Source organism: Mauremys reevesii, linkage group 1 (assembly GCF_016161935.1).
Source record: "Mauremys reevesii isolate NIE-2019 linkage group 1, ASM1616193v1, whole genome shotgun sequence".
Taxonomy (NCBI): domain Eukaryota; kingdom Metazoa; phylum Chordata; order Testudines; family Geoemydidae; genus Mauremys; species Mauremys reevesii.
The window spans coordinates 320,089,480-320,107,689 of NC_052623.1; the positions used below are offsets into that span (position 1 = coordinate 320,089,480).

General features: G+C 40.5%; 1 long non-coding RNA gene across 1 annotated transcript in view; it reads right to left on the reverse strand.

Annotated features, from left to right (window-relative positions):
- Positions 1-1,636: 1,636 nt before the first annotated feature.
- LOC120391046 overlaps positions 1,637-18,210 on the reverse strand; it is a 33,796-nt gene continuing 17,222 nt past the window's right edge. The window contains exons 2-3 of the long non-coding RNA XR_005591215.1: positions 4,473-4,575; positions 1,637-3,982 (exon numbers count right to left, since the gene is read on the reverse strand). This is a non-coding gene — a long non-coding RNA (uncharacterized LOC120391046). The remainder of the gene's footprint in view (positions 3,983-4,472; positions 4,576-18,210) is intronic.

Here is an 18,210-nt window from a genome sequence, read left to right on the forward strand (position 1 = left end):
TCACAGTTTGTCTCATGGCTGAAGTAGCCCTCCCATGTCCAAATACACTTGTGCTATATGTCTCTGTAAGAAGATTGGCAGATCAGTTATGTGATAGATTTCCTGGCCCTACTTCCCTGACCCACCTCCTCAGTTCCTCCACCTGAGACTTGAGCATTTCTGCTAGGGAGCCCCTGCAGCATTCATTCCATGCACCTTCTTTGTGTGGCCTTTGTAAATCCAGCTCTCCCCTCCCTGCACAGTAGAATTGCACTGAATTGCTGCCTAGGGAGATCTCAGCAGCTGAGGACTTGATTTGCCCTTATTGGACAAGCCATAAAAGTTTAGGGTCAATCAAGACTGTTTGCGGCCCCCACATCTGGGTCATGGATGACATGGTTCTATGTTTTGGGTGGCCAGGTTTCCATAGTTTCAAACTTTATTAAAAAGGTCATAAGGGACATAGCTCTTCTAGTTTAATAAGATATTCCTTTGGGATATAAATAGTAAAATGCCCATCAGCCCCTTTGTTGAAGCATCTTTCTTTTTTTAATACAAAATTAGTTCATAGTGACAGCTCTACCAGAACGTAATAAAAAATAATAAAAAAATGCCTCTCAAATGCTTATACTGTGTCCACCTTTTTTTAACATAAGGAAGGAGGGTGCAGCTACCAACAAACGTAGTTAATTATCAACTTTTATATTGGGCCTTGTCAAACAGAAATCACATTGGAGATGAAAATGTATGCAAGACATTCTGCAATGTTCATGTCACAGTTTCCTCTACATTTTCAATTCAAGGTAGAATAGGTTGAGGATTTTCAGAGGGACCTGGTGAGACCTTTGAGGTGCCCTGGGCTCAGCTTATCAGACCACTGGGAGAGCCTGGAACAGAATTTCAGTTCTCCTGAATTACAGTCAAAATACCCCATCAATCGATCATCTGGCCTGTTCAATGGCTCCAATGTCTGGAGTTGAGCTTTCGACTTTCGACTTTAGGTCTGAATGGACCCAAAAACTCAAAGCAAAAAACCCCAAAACCCAAACTAACCAAACGGCAAAATTGACTGAGATTTATCTGGATGAAATCAGAGAGTTTTTCATGCTTTTCATTCAAACATAAACTGGATAACGGTCCCTCAGAGTTTGGCTCCATTTTGTTTACAACAGCCCCCTCCCACCAAAAAGTTTGTTTACCTCAGTGAATCATCCAGGGGACCTGCAATGAGTTTTGAGCTGACAGAGAAGAAACCCTAAGCTAGGTGAGCTTCACTTGATTTCATACTTTATAAAGAAAAATCATCTTGTTACACCAAAATATTTTTGATAGCACATACAGCCATTTTATTCTGATTTTGTCCTTGTGTTTTTACATTTGAAATGGTATTGTGTATCTATCTGTCTACCTATCTATGGCCAGTACAAGAGACTACATGCAATTTATCCTTACAGATAACATTTGGGACAAATTGCAATGACAATATAGATGGTTTTGTATATTATAATATAATATAATTGCAATGACAATATAGATGGTAAATATATTATAACCATCTGACAGTTTTATTGAAAGTAAATAATATGATTCATATTCACTACTGGTATAAGCACCTACAACTGAAATGCAGATGCGAATTGAAGTCAGATTTGTCTTTGATTACTACAGTAGAGAATGTATTCTGAACTCCATAGAATGAGGATTGAATAGCACTAAGCAAGGCATCACTTTAGAACTAAACAGGGAGAGTGGCTGTTCAGTCTGATAATGTCTTCTCCATTTGTGAGTGAATGGATGAAGGGAGTTGAAATCTTTCAAAACACATAGAATTATTATTAGAAGCATGATGATGACCCTCTAACAATTATCCAAACACATTTGAAAACAGGAATTGTGACGTATGTATGTTCTGTGAAACAACTGATGTGTTTCAAATGCTTTTCGGTAAGTGTGTATGTCTTGGCCACCTAAGAAAAGACAATAAGTCAGAGACAGGCCCACACTACAAAGCTCATTTCCAAATAGACTCAAAGTTCCAGAGTATCTAGGCCCATCCCTATAATAAACTGTATTTTATGTTTTTGTGCCAGAGCCTAAGCTGATGTCAATCGATATAGCTCTGTTGAAACCACTGGAGCTATGCTACTGCTACTAGCTTAGAATCTTGCTTCATATGTTAGCATTAAGTATTTTAAATTACCAATAGGTTCCATTATAGAAGCCAACTTCATGAAGCAGCAAAAAGCTCTTCTTCATTTACAATTAAAAGTACATAGGCACATATACATATTTTGCATAAAGATTTCAAACAGCACAAGAGGGAGTGACACCGTCAGACTAACTTGCAGGCACTTCCAGTGATCTAATATTTGTAAGTTAATTCTCTCATTATTTAATATCCCCTTGGCTTCTGGGAGCATATGCTGCAATAGTTTAAAAGATGTATAACCAGAGTGTAACTTTATTACTGCAAATCACAACATCAGTAATGCAATGTTTTAGTAGGCACAATGATATCAAACAGAACTTAACAGGGTTAAAACCAACATATTTAATCTGCAGTGCATAACAGTGTTTAATATACCCTAAGAGAACAGAAACAAGTGCAGGTTCAGAAAGAAGTACAAGTCAGTCAGACTCATTTGGCAACTCTAACCCATTGCAGTCCTCCTCCTCTGATTCAGCAACTTTGCTTTGGCTCTGTATATTTTTCTAGTAAGCATGTAACTGAAGCTGTGTAACCCCCAAATATAGTTATCCTTAGAGATTATAAGGAAACTGGAAAGGAAGGAGAATGAAATGGCCAGATCTTTCTGAACAGAGGTCTGCTCTTCTCTTTGTGGCTTAATCAGGCAATTAATGTGTGGGCATAAAAACTTATCTTCACTTTACAGTCAGTGGAGCAGGTTGATGTGCCTTCAAGATTATTGTATATTCTGCTCTCTTCAGCAGCTGTTCCTCCCAATGCCAACAGGATTTTTTTCTGCACATATGACATGGATATACAGTGAACATGGACCTTCACCATCCTACTCCACTGATGTGTTCCTGATGGGATTTGGGCAGCTTTATCATTATAAAAAGGGGCCCCTCTAAATCTAGCAGTGTAGGGAATATTTTTTCCACAAAGAGCACTTGGTTATTTCTGGGTTCCCAGCAATGTAGTGTCTTAGTTCTAATCTACTTGTAATGATTTCTGCAATGGACGTAAGTATTGTGTTTCTTGCTGGCTCGTACGTTTTCTTATAGGTAGGGTGTTCAAGTACCTCTGTAGCAATCTGCCATCCAAAAGATGGTACTCAAGGTGCTATCACTAAGTGTCTGAGAACTTCAGGCCATAGAGAGTTATAATTGAGTTGTATAATTAATCTGTTCAGGTAAAAATATTGGAACCAGTTCTCAGGTCAGCTCTGCCTAGTTTTTGCCATGCTGATGGCTGGTGGCAAATGTCTGGTGGATCTGGCCTCCCCTGGGGTCATCACAGCAGAGCAGTGGAGCAGCACACCAACAAGAGTGGCTATGAAAGTGGAGAGCACAATACTGAACCCTCCCCCACCCTCTCCTTTCTTACAGCAGCCAGAAGGGGAAAGGATGAGACTTCAATAGCCAACAATTGATATAAAAAATAGAAGCTCCAAAGCAGGGTCCGGGGACAGCACCTTGGACAGCATGCTCCTTGTTCCCAGTGCAGGGCTTCTCACCAGGGTCCTGATCCTGGACCTTGCTGGTGGGGCACTTTCTTCTTTTGATTGGTCTCTGGCTACAAGATATCTGTTTCTCAGTATTGTTCCTGACCTTATTTCTGTGTAATTTCACTGGGAAACCTAAGGAGATAATGGGTGCAGAAAGCTATGTATTTATCTTCCATCAAGCTTTACTCCATGTGAAAGGAAACACAGAAAGATATAATCACACTGGTGTGCACCTCAAAGTTCCAGTGCTCATTACTGCTACAAATAAAAAGAAGGTTCCAAGAAACACACCAGCAAAATGATTCCTCCTCCTGTTGATAAAGGAAATATAGCAGCTAATGAATGAATATACAAAATAATCTGGACATGAACTTAAATGGGACATTATATAAAGATCAACATAACTTACAGTTGAAGGTCTTTAGCAAACAAGATAATTTAGTAACAAGGAAATGTCACAACACATTAATAATACATCCCAGCAGTAGCCAAGATAAAATTACGTAAGGAAATCCATTAAGAAAGCTGATCCTATAGTCTTTTTTGCATATAGGAACCCTGCTGAAAGAACTGCACATTTTTTTTTCATCTTATTAAAGCTTTAGATGCAGCTAGAGTGGTGAAAGCATGTAATGAATACATCACACATTTATGTGTTTTTGTTTGACACAGCAGTGATACATTACTCTAGCACTAGAATCCTCAAATCAATGTAAATTGTAGAAATCCTATCAAGAGCAGTTTTGTAGTAATAGAATGTCCTTATCGGGTGTCCTTAATATTCAACATTCAACTACTCACTATTAAATGAGTTTTCCAGTCACCCTCTTCAAAGTAGGAGCCTATCTTCAGCATTTAGTGATAGCGCAATTATGGAGAATAAACATACAGTGGAATCTAGAAGCTGAAAGTGATACCAATGTCATTAAACTATTATACAAAATAGGATGTAAGAGATACTTGAGAAGCTTTGTAGTTTAATTAAAACTTTTGAACTTCCATTCTGTCTATATCCGAAAGCAAGTGATACAAATATTGTTTATTACATATTATATTTACCTTGAAAACTAGTAAGTGGGGCATTCTATTGAAATGCAAGGCATCTTTCAGCCACCAACTGATAGTTTAAAAATAGTTTCTTCCTCCACACACAGGTACATAAAAAGACTCTAAAGAATCAATTCAATATCACACTTAGTAAATGAATAAGAGTGAAGAACTCAAGCATCCTCTCCTCAAGCAATAAAGGTTGTCCAGTTCACCAAGTTTATGCTGGGGCCCAGAATTGTAGCTGGGCTTTCCATAAACCAAACTACCACTACTAATTTATGTTACTGTTAATTGATTATACAGTAATGCTCTTTTTTAGTAGAATTCTAGGTAGGGAATGGTACTGAAGAACAAGAACTGAATTCTAGAATCCCATTAACGTAACTCGTTATTTTGTAATTAAATTCATTGGCACATAAATTTCCTCCCTGCACAAAACCCATGAAGAGAAACAAAGCAGCCAGAGTAATCAACAGGTCTATGAGACCCCTCTGTCAGTGAATTTCTCATTCAGTTTATAGAACAAGTGAAAGTGCAAATGTGAGCTGCTGGAGAGGACAGGAAACAAAGTGAGGGTTTGAGATCCATGAGAAAAATACAGCTCACTACTCTGCTCTAACATAGCCCTTATAGATTTGTGTTATGCATGAATCCATTGCTCACCCACCCTTCATGGTGCATTGTGTTGACTTTCATTCTTCTAGAAGAAGCAAGTCCTTGTGTATAACAAATGTTCCTTCTATTCTTTTAGGGGACAGGCATAATGTTTAAATAGTAACAGTTCACTCTGGAAATGGGAGCCACCAGTTCCCCCATTGAGAAAGTATGTCACTAAAATGCATTAGACCTTTGGACCCATGTAGCCACATTCCACAAATATTCATAGTATTAATACAAACTATTCTGTCCAGTGACCCATCGTAGCTCTCTTCACAGTATTCAGAGAATTGCAGAGTAGAACTGATCAGGAATTTTAACAACATTTTGTTGTTGTTGTTGGAAAGTGCCAATTTGTCAAACAAAAATTTTCACAAAAAAGTATTGATTTCTCAGCTCCATAGGGGAATTGAGAGAAACTCACTCCAGAATAACCAAGTGCATGAGTCAGAGGGGGAACTTGAACCTGGGTCTCTCATATCCCAAGTGAGAGTCTTGACCACCAGGCAATTGAAGAAGCCTCTTTCTCACTGGCCCAATGAATATTTAATTACTATATTTATTAACAGCCCCAACAGGAGAGCGAGCGAGAGAGAGAGAGAGAGAGAGACTCTTGTGTTTTTTTCCCATGAAAAATTTCAAAAGGTCTCATTTTTGTTCTAATGAAGATCAGAAACAAATATTGAAACATCAATTTATTTACTTATTTACTAAAAAGGAATGATTGTTTTCCAGACAGTCCTAGTGCAGAGTTTCCATATTTAGCTATTTCACAGCTTGAAGTCATCAGTGAGTGAAAATACCATTTCCCCCCTGTGTTTAGCACTAAATATGCCTCTGAAAGTGGGTTCAGGATTTGGATTTTGGAACAAAGGAAACAGAAATAGTTTAAAGATTATTTAAAGGCAATGGATTTAAACTGAAGTAATGAAAATGTTTAAAAGTCTGGGGAAATTTCCTAGCATTGAGGTTTATTAGATTGTGGAAATGTCTCCCAAAGGATGTGAGGAAGGTTGTAGATTCCCTATCACTTCAGCAATGTAACTGTAGGAGAGTGTGGAGGGTTTATCCCAGATCTGGGTGGATATACCTGCGGAGTCAAATGCCATTTAAATAGTTGGACTTCCCGTCTATGAATAATATCCAAATTTGAACAATGGAACATTGTCCATCACGATCGAGGAGACTTTAAAAATCTTTAATTTTGATTATACTGTTTTTTACTGATCATATGTAAAACAAACAAACAAAAAAACACCAATGATGTAATGTGACACTTTCTTAGGGTACCCAGGACTGTGATTTACTGTGTTATCACCCTGCCTCAGTGAGACTTGCTGGTGCTAAACTGGATGTTAGCTCCCTGATGCCCCCAGTCTGTTAGACACTCAGACAACAGCCTCAGGGCTCTGCCAGTCCTTACGTTGCCTTGTTGCACCCCAGCATCTGGGATCCTCTGAAACATGCCCCTGTAGTGCCCATTAGCTGTCACTTGACACTCACAGTGATGACCAGGTTCACTGTTCCCAAGGGAACAGTTTGGTACAACTCAGTATCAGGTCCTTTATAAAAATATATTTCAGTGCTGTGGTGTTAGTGAAACAATTATAAATTTATTATCAAATATTAAAATTTATGAGATACTTAGAAAGGTCAGTGGAAACAAATGGTTACATATAAAACAAGAGGTATAAAATATTTCTGAGTCTAAACTTAACTTTAGCAGGCTAGAAAACTTGTCTAAAGCAAGTATCAGAGGGGTAGCTGTGTTAGTCTGGTTCTGTAAAAGCAGCAAAGAATCCTGTGGCACCTTATAGACTAACAGAAGTTTTGGAGTATGAGCTTTCGTGGGTGAATACATCCGACGAAGTGGATATTCACCCACTAAAGCTCATGCTCCAAAACTTCTGTTAGTCTATAAGGTGCCACAGAACTCTTTGCTGCTTTGTCTAAAGCAGTTTCTCATCTCAAGCTCCTAGCAGCATTTCCAAAAAGGTCAGATTGGGATCCCTTTTTCAGGAATATAATCACACTGTCCAATTACTTCTTCAAGGTGCAAGATAAAAAAGGATTATTTTGCCTTTCTCTTATACCCCAAAGTTCATTGTCTTTGCATCCCAGAGATAGGACAGCTGCCTCTGGTTTAATCTCGGTGTCTTCCCATCCCCTTGCTTACTCTGTATGTGGATTAGCTACCATTTTGTTTGATTTACCATGCTTAATTTACATATGTCAGAGAAATACGCAACTTATCTCTTGTCTGGAAAAAATCCATTTGTCAGCTCTGCTGGGGAGTAACATGTTGATACAAAATATAAGGACCATCAGTACATAGATATAACTTTTAAAATATCACCAGTACATTCATTTCACAATGATTGTGAGGTTTGTTGTGATCCTGGCTTTCATTTAAGATCTCATTTATCTTTATAGATAAATACTATGATAGCAATGTGCTGGGGCTAATGAGTTTGTCAGGCCTATAAGGAGTTGCTGATGCATAATAATGAACCCTTTGCCATCTGGCACTTGTGAGCCTCTGTGTCACACATACCCAAATTCATCTGTACATTAAAAAAACACAAATAAAAGGAGATTAAAACCTAGGATTAGGAATGTCTGATAATACTGACTAGAGTGATTCAAACGCTATGTGTCTACACTTGAAGCTGGGTGTATGATTCCAGGTATATGCAGACATACCCACACTAGCTCTGCTTGAACCGACATACTAAAAATAGCAGTGTAACTGGGGTAGCACAGGTATTGGCTTGGGGTAGCTGCCTGAATACAAGCCCACATGGGCCCCCTGGATACTTGGATGGCTACCCAAAATTGCCTCCCAGGCTACCCAAGCTACTATTGTATGCAGTGATCAGGGAAATGTGAAACTTCCCCATCATTTACCTGTTCAGATATAGATATAACAGGTAGTTTGATGATTATATTAGAGTTATGATTTTATCATGCCTTTTTTATGGAATTATGAGTGTGACATAGTGAAAAAGGCAAAAGTCACGGACCTTATAAAAAAAGGCAACGTTTGTGTCTGGATATTTTTGTACCCAAATCATTTACAAATTTGTTTCTTTAATGCAAACACTAAATACAATGCAAATGCCATGAGAACAGTTCTGAACATGAAGTGAGGCTGCCACCATGATAATAATAATGAGACAAGGCTTGGATCCTGGAAGTATTTAAGCACATGCTTAACTTCAAGCACATGAAAAGTCCCACTGAAATGAATGGGAGCATGCCAAAGCAAGGCCTTAAGAAGTCGCAGGACTGCAACATTAGTGATGTGGACAATTCTCATTAAAGTCAATGAGCAAAGTATGTATATGACCAACGTTAGAATTTGGTTCATTAATTTTATTTTCAAAATTACCCACTGAGGATGTGATCAGACTAATTTACAACCTAATGATAATGCTCTAAAATCAAATGAATTATTATTCACTAGTTGAGCAAAGTGATTGGGGAGGCACATGATACAGTCAAGTGCATGCAAGACTGGAACTTGGGTGACCTGGGCTCTATTCCTAGCAAGTCATTTCACCTCTGTGCCTCTACCAGGCTGATGGGGCTTGTCAGCTATGGCAGGCAGTTATTCTAAGAGAAAGAAAACCCCAGTTTCAATATCAAGAACGTCAGGCCTGGCCAGCCAATTTTTAAAAGTTGTGCTGATCACATATGCTTTATGGGGCTGCACTGTTGACCATAGCCAACAGGACAAGGCCAAGCAAGGTGAAGAAAGTACTAAACAAAACATTCAGGAAAACAGTCCCTGCCCTAAGAAGTGTGCAGTCTGAACTGGAAAGACATTTCAGATCAAATGTCTATGGCACTTCTGGGTGCTCAGCACTTTTGGAAATCTGGCCAATAATGACCAGGAACTGCAATGTACATTTTCAAAGCTCCCCATTTCTGTGCTTTCGGGGAAATATTTACTCCTGGGGGAATTCTGCGCTCCTGCGGGGGCACAGAATTCATACCTTCTGCAGATTTCTTGGTTCTCCCACAGAAAAATGGGGGAGCCAAGACATCTGTGGGGAACACATGCCCCTTCCCAGGCAGTCCAGGCATGTCTGCTGGGAGCAGCTGGCAGCAGAGAACAGATCACCGAGGGGGAGGGAAAGGGGGAGGAGGGAGACTGGGCGTGCATCCGTGCGTCTGTGGAGAGACGTTAGGGGATGGGGCTGGGCGTGTGCCTGCATGCGAAGAGTGAGAGAGATTCACTCTGTTCCTCTCGCTTGCTTAGAGGTGTAGGGTTGTGTGAAGCAGGCTCTGTCCCTGAGGCAGAGCAGAAATGTAACAACTAAGCAGGCAGGCTGCTGATGTTCCCACTGTTAGTTAATTGTTCCCATTCTTTGTCGATTAAGGCTCCCTTACCTTGCCAGAGTGGTGTAAAGTAGCCTTATTGTAAATGACAGTAATGGAATCCTCAGCTAGGAAGGTCTATGTGCTTTCTCGCTTTTTTCCAAATACAAGGGAGGCACAATGAGGATAGATCCGCATTCTTTTAGCTCAGGATCTATTTTATTTATCCATTTTAAAAAAATGCCCAACAATGATTAGCAAAACTGTATGACTTTCATCAGGGGCAGCTCTAGGCATTTTGCCACCCCAAGCACGGCAGGCAGGCAGCCTTCGGCGGCTTGCCTGCGGAGGGTCCGCTGGTCCCACGCCGAAGCCGCAGGACCACCGGACCCTCCGCAGGCATGCCTGCGGGAGGTCCTCTGAAGCCGTGGGACCACCGGACCCTCCTCAGACAAGCCGCCGAAGGCAGCCTGCCTGCTGCCCTCATGGCGACTGGCAGAGCGCCCCCCGCGGCTTGCCGCCCCAAGCACGCGCTTGGCGTGCTGGGGCCTGGAGCTGCCCCTGACTTTCATGTGTAAAAGTCTGAGCAATTTAAAGTGACATTCTACTTTGCAGAACATCAAACACCAAAATAAAAGTAATGTAACTTAAATGAAAATCCAGGATTATAACTAGAATGCATGGTATTGCTTACCAAATATTTGTAACTTAACTTCCACATGTTTAGGAAATGCTGAACAGTTATTGCGATTTTTTTTCCTGTATGGTAGTGTAAATAAATTACCCAAATCAGTCAAACTGGTGTGATTATATTGCTTTATTTTGAAAAATAAAATATGGAGAATTTTGCATTTTTTGGCACAGAGTTTTGTATTTTTTGGTGCAGAATTTTGTATTTTTTGGTGCAGAATTCCCTGAGGAGTAAATATTGTAGATACATGCCCCCTTGCTTCACATTAGAAAAAGATATTATCTAGCTCAGGAACACTTAAATAACAATTAAACAAAAACCCAATACTCAAAGGACCTCTATGAAAAAAAAATGCAGCTTTCATTTTGAAGATTTATTTTAGTCAAATTGACACAGTCTTATGTGACAGAAATCAAGATAGATGGAACAATAGCAACATTACTGGCAAAGGGATAAAACAAGAAATTCTAACATTCAACACCAACAAAATACTCAATATGAGAAGATATGAGCAATTAACAGGGATTCAATTTAAATACATTTTAATAAGACAGCATTCAAAAGCATTTCCCAGTGCATGACAGAGTAACAAAGCAAGCCTTTTACATAAAAAGAAAATTATGGGGAAAGGGGAATAAAAGCTTTGGGTCCCTAAATGAGCCTTATTCAGATACTGAAAACCCATAAAAATGGAAACAGTTATGGTGCAATGCACAAAATATAACGAAAATATTTATATAACCTGCCAGTACATGGAAGAAAAATATTTTGGCTTGGAAACTTATGTATATATGTCCAGTAATGGTATCTCATTATCTATTTTGTCCACTTTATCTCAAGGACCAAAATGACTATAAATATTGTAATGCCATTTGATTTCATACAGAAAATATCAAAGATGAAAAGTTAAAAGGCTATATGTTTGTGACTTACAAGTACCTCCATAAGGAGAACATATCTGGTACTTTAGGGCTCTTTAATTCTGGAGACAATGGTTTTAACGCGATCCAGTCTTTGGAGGTTAAAAGAACAAGGAGTACTTGTGGCACCTTAGAGACAAACAAATTTATTTGAGCATAAGCTTTCGTGGGCTAAAACCCACTTCATCAGATGCATGCAGTGGAAAATACAGTAGGAAGATATATATACACAGAGGACATGAAAAATGGGTGTTGCCATACCAACTGTAATGAGAGAAATTAATTAAGGTGAGATATTAGGTGAGCTATTACCAGCAAGAGAAAAAAAGGTTTTGTATTGATAATGAGGATGGTCCATTTCCAACAGTTGACAAGAAGGTGTGAGTAACAGTCGGGGAAACAGTTTTTACTTTGTATAATGGCCCATCCACTCCCAGTCTTTATTCAAGCCTAATTTAATGGTGTCTAGTTTGCAAATTAATTCCAATTCTGCAGTTTCTCATTGGAGTCTGTTTTTGAAGTTGGAAGCTGAAGTCAGAAAACTCCAAAGTAGAACAGTGGTGGTAATTAACCATTGGAACAAGCTACCATGAATTTAAGTGTTGTCATCCATACCATGAAGCTAAGTATCCTCTAAGCCATGAGGCCATGGAGCAGGCTATCAAGGGTGGGGAGAGGCACCCCTCCCCTGGCCCAGCCCAGCACCACTGGAGCTGCTGAGGCCATGGATAGGCACCTCTCCTCTGACCTGGCCCACCCAGCCCTGCTGGAACTGCCACCACCATGGAGAGGCGCCCTGCCCCTGTCCCGGCACGGCCCAGCCCCACCTAAGTAGAGCTAGTCATAAAATGTCAGGGTTTTTGTTGGTCATAGTTTTTCTATGGGACATTTCAAAATAATTTCATTCTTCAAATGATTTCATGCCATTTTTTTTACAAAAAACAATCACTCACCAAAACGAAGAAACAAAACAAAACTACCTGCAAGCTGAATTTTTGTATTGATTTAAAAACAAAATTCATTTTTTGGCTTTCAAAAAACAGCAACCAACAAAAACAAAAAATTGGGGTTTCTTTAGTGTTTCTGAAAAAAATGGAAAATTTTGAATGAAAGGAAAATATTTAGAAAACAAAGGCCATTTTCTGCTGAGAAATATTTGATGGAAAACTTTCAACCAGCTTAGGAGCAAGCCATTATCGTTTCTATATTTGCTTGGGTACAAGTATCAGGGGGTCGCCGTGTTAACCTGTATCCACAAAAACAACAAGGAGTCTGGTGGCACCTTAAACACTAACAGATTTATTTGGGCATAAGCTTTCATGGGTAAAAAAACTCACTTCTGATGCATCTGAAGAAGTGAGGCTTTTTACCCACAAAAGCTTATGCCCAAATAAATCTGTTAGTCTTTAAGGTGCCACCAGACTCCTTGTTGCTTGGGTACAATACCTTTACTCAGACACAACCCTGGAGTGTGTTGTGACAGGACCTCCCAAGCATGAGTGCACATTAAGGGAGAGAGATATTGAAAGCAAAACTTACATTAGGGAGAGGATTGCAAAGAGAGGGCTATGGTGCCAACAAAGAAAGTAGGAAATTTCTCCTAACAGTCTGGAAAGCCCCAGTGTCAAAGTGATCTCAAAGTGGAAGAATAATAGATGTATATTTTGTGTAGTGATTTCATTCCTTAAGGACAAGCTTGATCTGCATTTTAAAGCATTGGGTGCATTGAGTGACTGGCATATCTAACCTGGAACTGAAAACAAAAACTGCTTCCTGGCCTCCAATGGCATTACAAGGAACAAACAACAGCTGCTTTCCATTCTGTACTTTGGGGACTGCACATGCTCACTTTCTCTGTATGGGATATGACTGGCTGAACAGAGCCTGTGGAAGGATTTAGTAAAATAGCTAGGCAAGTGGGAAAATCAACCATTTCTTCTGCCCTTTAAGGTAGATCTATACTGCAGCTGGGGTAGATAGACTTATGCTAGCAGGACTCAAGCTAGCGTACTAAAAATAGCGATGTGGACATTCTGGCTCAGGCTGTAAATCAGGTTCTGAAGTCTGCAGGATCAGGTAGACTTGAGAGCATGAGCTAAAATGTCCACATTGCTATATTTAATGTGCTAGTGCGATAGGGTGACCAGATGTCCCGATTTTATAGGGACAGTCCCAAATTTGGGGGATTTTTCTTATATAGGCACCTATTACCCCCCACCCCCTGTCCTGATTTTTTACACTTGCTATCTGGTCACCCTATAGCACGAATCTGTCTATCCGTGTTGGGAGACTTGCTCCCAGCTGCAGCATAGACATAGTGGTATTTATAAGAAAGCTCATGTGGAGAGGCAAGCATTCATTGCCAGCTTCAGGGTGGGAACACCCGTCAGTCAATGCACTCAGGCATTTTAACTGCAAGTCAGCAATAAATCCAGCAGGCCATCAATCAGTAGCTGTCACTTTTCCAGATATGGGTGTTGGGCAACATGATTTTTCCTAGCCTTCTGCATGTGCATTCCAGCCAGACAACAATGTTAATAATCCAACACTTTAAAAAAAAATCAAAAAGCAAAACAAGATTTAAGATTCACAATCACATGTTGACTGAAAGCCTGTGAATTATCTTAAAATATAACATTTCTTTTGAGACGAGATAGTTCAGATCCAGATTTCCATAGCTTGGATATTGGGTTTGGATGTGGTCCAGTGTTTCTATAAGTACAAAGAGCTAACTGCAAAGTTTAGATCTTGTTAGAGTCCATCTCTAGTTCTATTTATAATACCACAAATCAGCCTCTAAAACAGATTAAATCATTCCTATAGATAAAAATCTGTTTTGAAAAAATTGTTTCCAGGCTTGCGTCTCTATATCATGTTTCAGCCTAGCAGAATCGTCAATCACCCTCTTATAAATCTATAAAGGTGGGGGGAGCTTTCAATGTGCTAGAAAAGACAACACAGTGTTTCTCACAGTCACTAGTACCATCATAAAATTGTTACAAAATCATTACTAGGAAGATACCATTCAGAAAGCCCCTTATTATAACTCTTCTATGTGAAGCTGAGTTTCACTAAAAGGATTTTACAGGGTCAAGGGGTTGTTTGTCAGAGATTTTTACTCTGGTGAAAAAGCTTTCTCCAGGCTTCATGTACAAGAGGGAATGAACTGAGCCTGGAATGTCAGAGATGAAAAGAGAAAGTGTGGACTAAAAACAGATTCGGCTCAACACATTCTTATGAGTCAGCTGTGTCCCCTTGTTGCCAAGAAGGCTAACGGCATATTGGGCTGCATTAGTAGGAGCGTTGCCAACAGATTGAGTGATTATTCCCCTCTATTCAGCACTGGTGATGCCACATATGGAGTACTGCATCCAGTTTTGGGCCTCCCACTACAGAAAGGATGTGGACAAATTGGAGAGAGTCCAGTGGAGGACAACAAAAATTATTAGGGGGCTGAGACACATGACTTACGAGGAGAGGCTGAGGGAACTGGGCTTATTTAGTCTGCAGAAGAAAAGAGTGAGGGGGGATTTGATAGCAGCCTACAACTATCTGAAAGGAGGTTCCAAAGAGGATGGAGCTCGGCTGTTCTCAGTGGTGGCAGATGACAGAATAATGAGCAGTGGTCTCAAGTTGCAGTGGGGGAGGTCTAGGTTGGATATTAGGAAAAACTATTTCACTAGTAGGGTGGTGAAGCACTAGAATGGGTTACCTAGGGAGGTGTTGGAATCTCCATCCCTAGAGGTTTTTAAGGCCCGACTTGACAAAGGCCTGGCTGGGATGATTTAGTTGGGGTTGATCCTGCTTTGCACAGAGGGTTGGACTAGATGACTTCTTGAGGTCTCTTCCAACCCTAATCTTCTATGATTCTATGAGTGAAGTATGGATTAAGGTCCACCCAGAGGAGACTTTTAAATTCATTCAGTGGGGCCTGTATATTTAATTTTAGTTCTATGGCCAGTCAGGGAGAGACGATAGTTTCTTGATAATATTGTGCTGGCTACTGGTACAATATGTTAAATACTACACAAAATGACTAACAAAGGAGCACTTTGTGAGAAGAACAGGATATCTATAAAAACAGTGATATTAAATTCCAGCAATATAGGTCTTCCTCTCCTACTGAATGAAACATTAAAAGGACAGTAGGACCAATTCAGAGGTGATTCCAGATAATTAATGCTGCATTAACCAGCATCACAGAGAGAAAGAAATTAAATAAGAATAAGGGAACTTGTGGGGGGGGGGGGAAACAAAGTAGAAACATAAGTGAATTTGATTTTTACTTATAGTAACTTTTGAAGTATTCTATAGAATGAAAGTCAAGCTTTAATTGCATGTAATGATTCACCACTATAATACTCCAATTTTACTCTAGTAGAGTTAAACTGGCATAATCCTGGGAGTCAGGTAGCAGTAAACAAAGGTCATTCAAGGTCAAGGCCTGAATGGTGGAACATTTGGGATTTTGTAATCAAAATATATCCAGTTAGTTAAAAGATTGCTTCCAACACAAATCCTGACACCTAAAGCTAGGGAACCAAGGGCCCAAATTTTAAGAGATAGTTAGACTCCCTTAAAAATCCCACTAGCTGCCTATCTGCAACTTTGGGTGCCTAAATATCTTTAAAAAATATGGCACCAAATCCCTATTTGGGCACCTAACCTGAAGTGGCCTAGTTTTCAGAGCTGCTCAGCCCCACCTTTCGATTAATTATATGTGAGCTGCAGCTACTCATCACCTTGAAAGTCAGGCCACTGCTATTTAGGTCCCCAAATGTGGATTTAAATTTCTAACTGTAGGTACCCAAGCTGGCATATCTTCAGCTAGGACTTTCCACTGATATTCAATGTTTTTTTTTAAAAATCTAAGTAGTTTAGTCTATGGGCACAGCCCAGTCTTCAAAGGTATTTAGACATACAATGCAATTGTAGCCATGTGGGTCCAGGATATTAGAGAGACAAGGTGGGTGAGGTAATATCTTTTATTGAACCAACTTCCGTTGGTGGGAGAGACAAGCTTTCACCTCATCCACCTTGTCTCTCAGCTATCTAGGCAGGTAAGTCCACCATTTAAGTGCCACTGACATTTTCAAAATGCTGCTCAGCTTCTGCCTAATCCCTGCCTAATGTCTACTAGGTGCCTAAATTTCTGATTACTAACTAACTAACTAACATTAACTCAAGCCAAAGCACCGAAGACCAAGGAGTGGGATTCTCAAACTAGGTGAGGGAAAACCTATCTTGCTAGTGGAACATGATCCTGAGGTATGCTCTGAGAATGACTAAGACCTGATACCTGTCAGACCCCACAGCAGGAGGGCTGGCTGGACCCCCCCCGACAAGTGGAAAGACAGCTTTGTACCCCCACAAAAGATAGCTGAGAGCATAGAGCAGGGATCGGCAACCTTTGGCATATAGCCCATCAGGGAAATCTGCAGGCATGCCGGGATGGTTTGTTTACCCTCAGTGTCCACAGGTTCGGCCAATCACAGCTCCCACTGGCTGCGGTTTGCCGTTCCAGGCCAATGGGGGCTGTGGGAAGCAGCGTCCGGCACATCCCTTGGCCCGCGCCGCTTCCTGTAGCTCCCATTGGCTTGCAACGGCGAACCACGGCCAGTGAGAGCTATGATCAGCTGAACCTGCGGGCGCTGCAGGTAAACAAACTGTCCCGGCCTGCCAGTGGATTTCCCAGATGGGCTGCGTGCCAAAGGTTGCCGATCCCTGGCATAGAGAAAAGTAGGATGAACAGGAGATGTACTGAGTGTGAGCAGGACACAGCATTTCAGCTGCTAGAGTAGGGGCTTCCTAAATGCCTTCCTAGCTTAGGTCCCTAGCTCTAGGGGATCCAGTTGAGGATCCAGAGTGGAAGAAGGGGCCTATCTCTAGCCCATCAGCCACGTGCAGCTGTTGAGGCACCTAAGTTAATCTCCCTTCCCTTCTCCCCAGCATTTCACTACTGACTGGCTTAACTATCTCCCTGCTCAGCTGGCTTCTTATAACCGTTTCTGATGTGCCTAACTCTCCCCATGCATTGTATTCAGAGCCTGGCCACCTAGCTCAGGGCTGAGGATTCCACTAGGCAGCAAGTCGCCAAAAGGGTAAGTTTTTGCAATGCTGAACAGAGCAATACCTAAGTACCTTTGAGGCTCTGGGCCATAGTATTTTGAATTACATGAGTGAAAAGCATTATCTGAAAATACTTGTGATAGTCTTCATCATTATTGTGGTCCTGAGAAAGCAGACCTTAACCTTAAAATAAGGATTGACATTGTAATTTGTTTTTTTCCAAAGAATGGTTAGGGGCCAGATAAAGTAACTGAATGCAAGGAAGAGAAGTTGGGAATAAGACTAAAAGATAGAATAGACAGTCAGTGTCCAAAACCTTTTTTTTTTATAAAATTGGATCCTGCATTATTATTATCGTGGGTTGTAGGAGGGCAACAAACTGTGTCAATATTGTTTTCAAAACACAATATTAACAATTTAACACAAAAGAAAAGGACTCTGATGACATGTATTATTTAGTTGCCTAAATGTGGCCTTCAGTGCTTAACTTTAGGAAGCCGTTTTTGCAAATCTTGTCTGCATATGTTCTGCTACTGCCCTAGGTGCAGAATACACTGTAACAGATATTGCAACCACAGGCACTATCTTTGGGGACCTTGTTATAATTTATGTTTAAAGCAGAAAAACCTCAACAAGCCATTTCATTGAGAGAGGCCAGACAGTACAAGCTGCAGAATATGTATAGCCTTTTTTATCAATACAGGTGATGTAATTTGTGGGTTCCTGGCTCACTGAGGGGAGGCTGATGGGGTGTGCATTTTCCTTTAGAATCTGGAGTCACTAAGGGACAATTTATGCAAAATTCCAGTGCTGGCTATATAAATTGCCC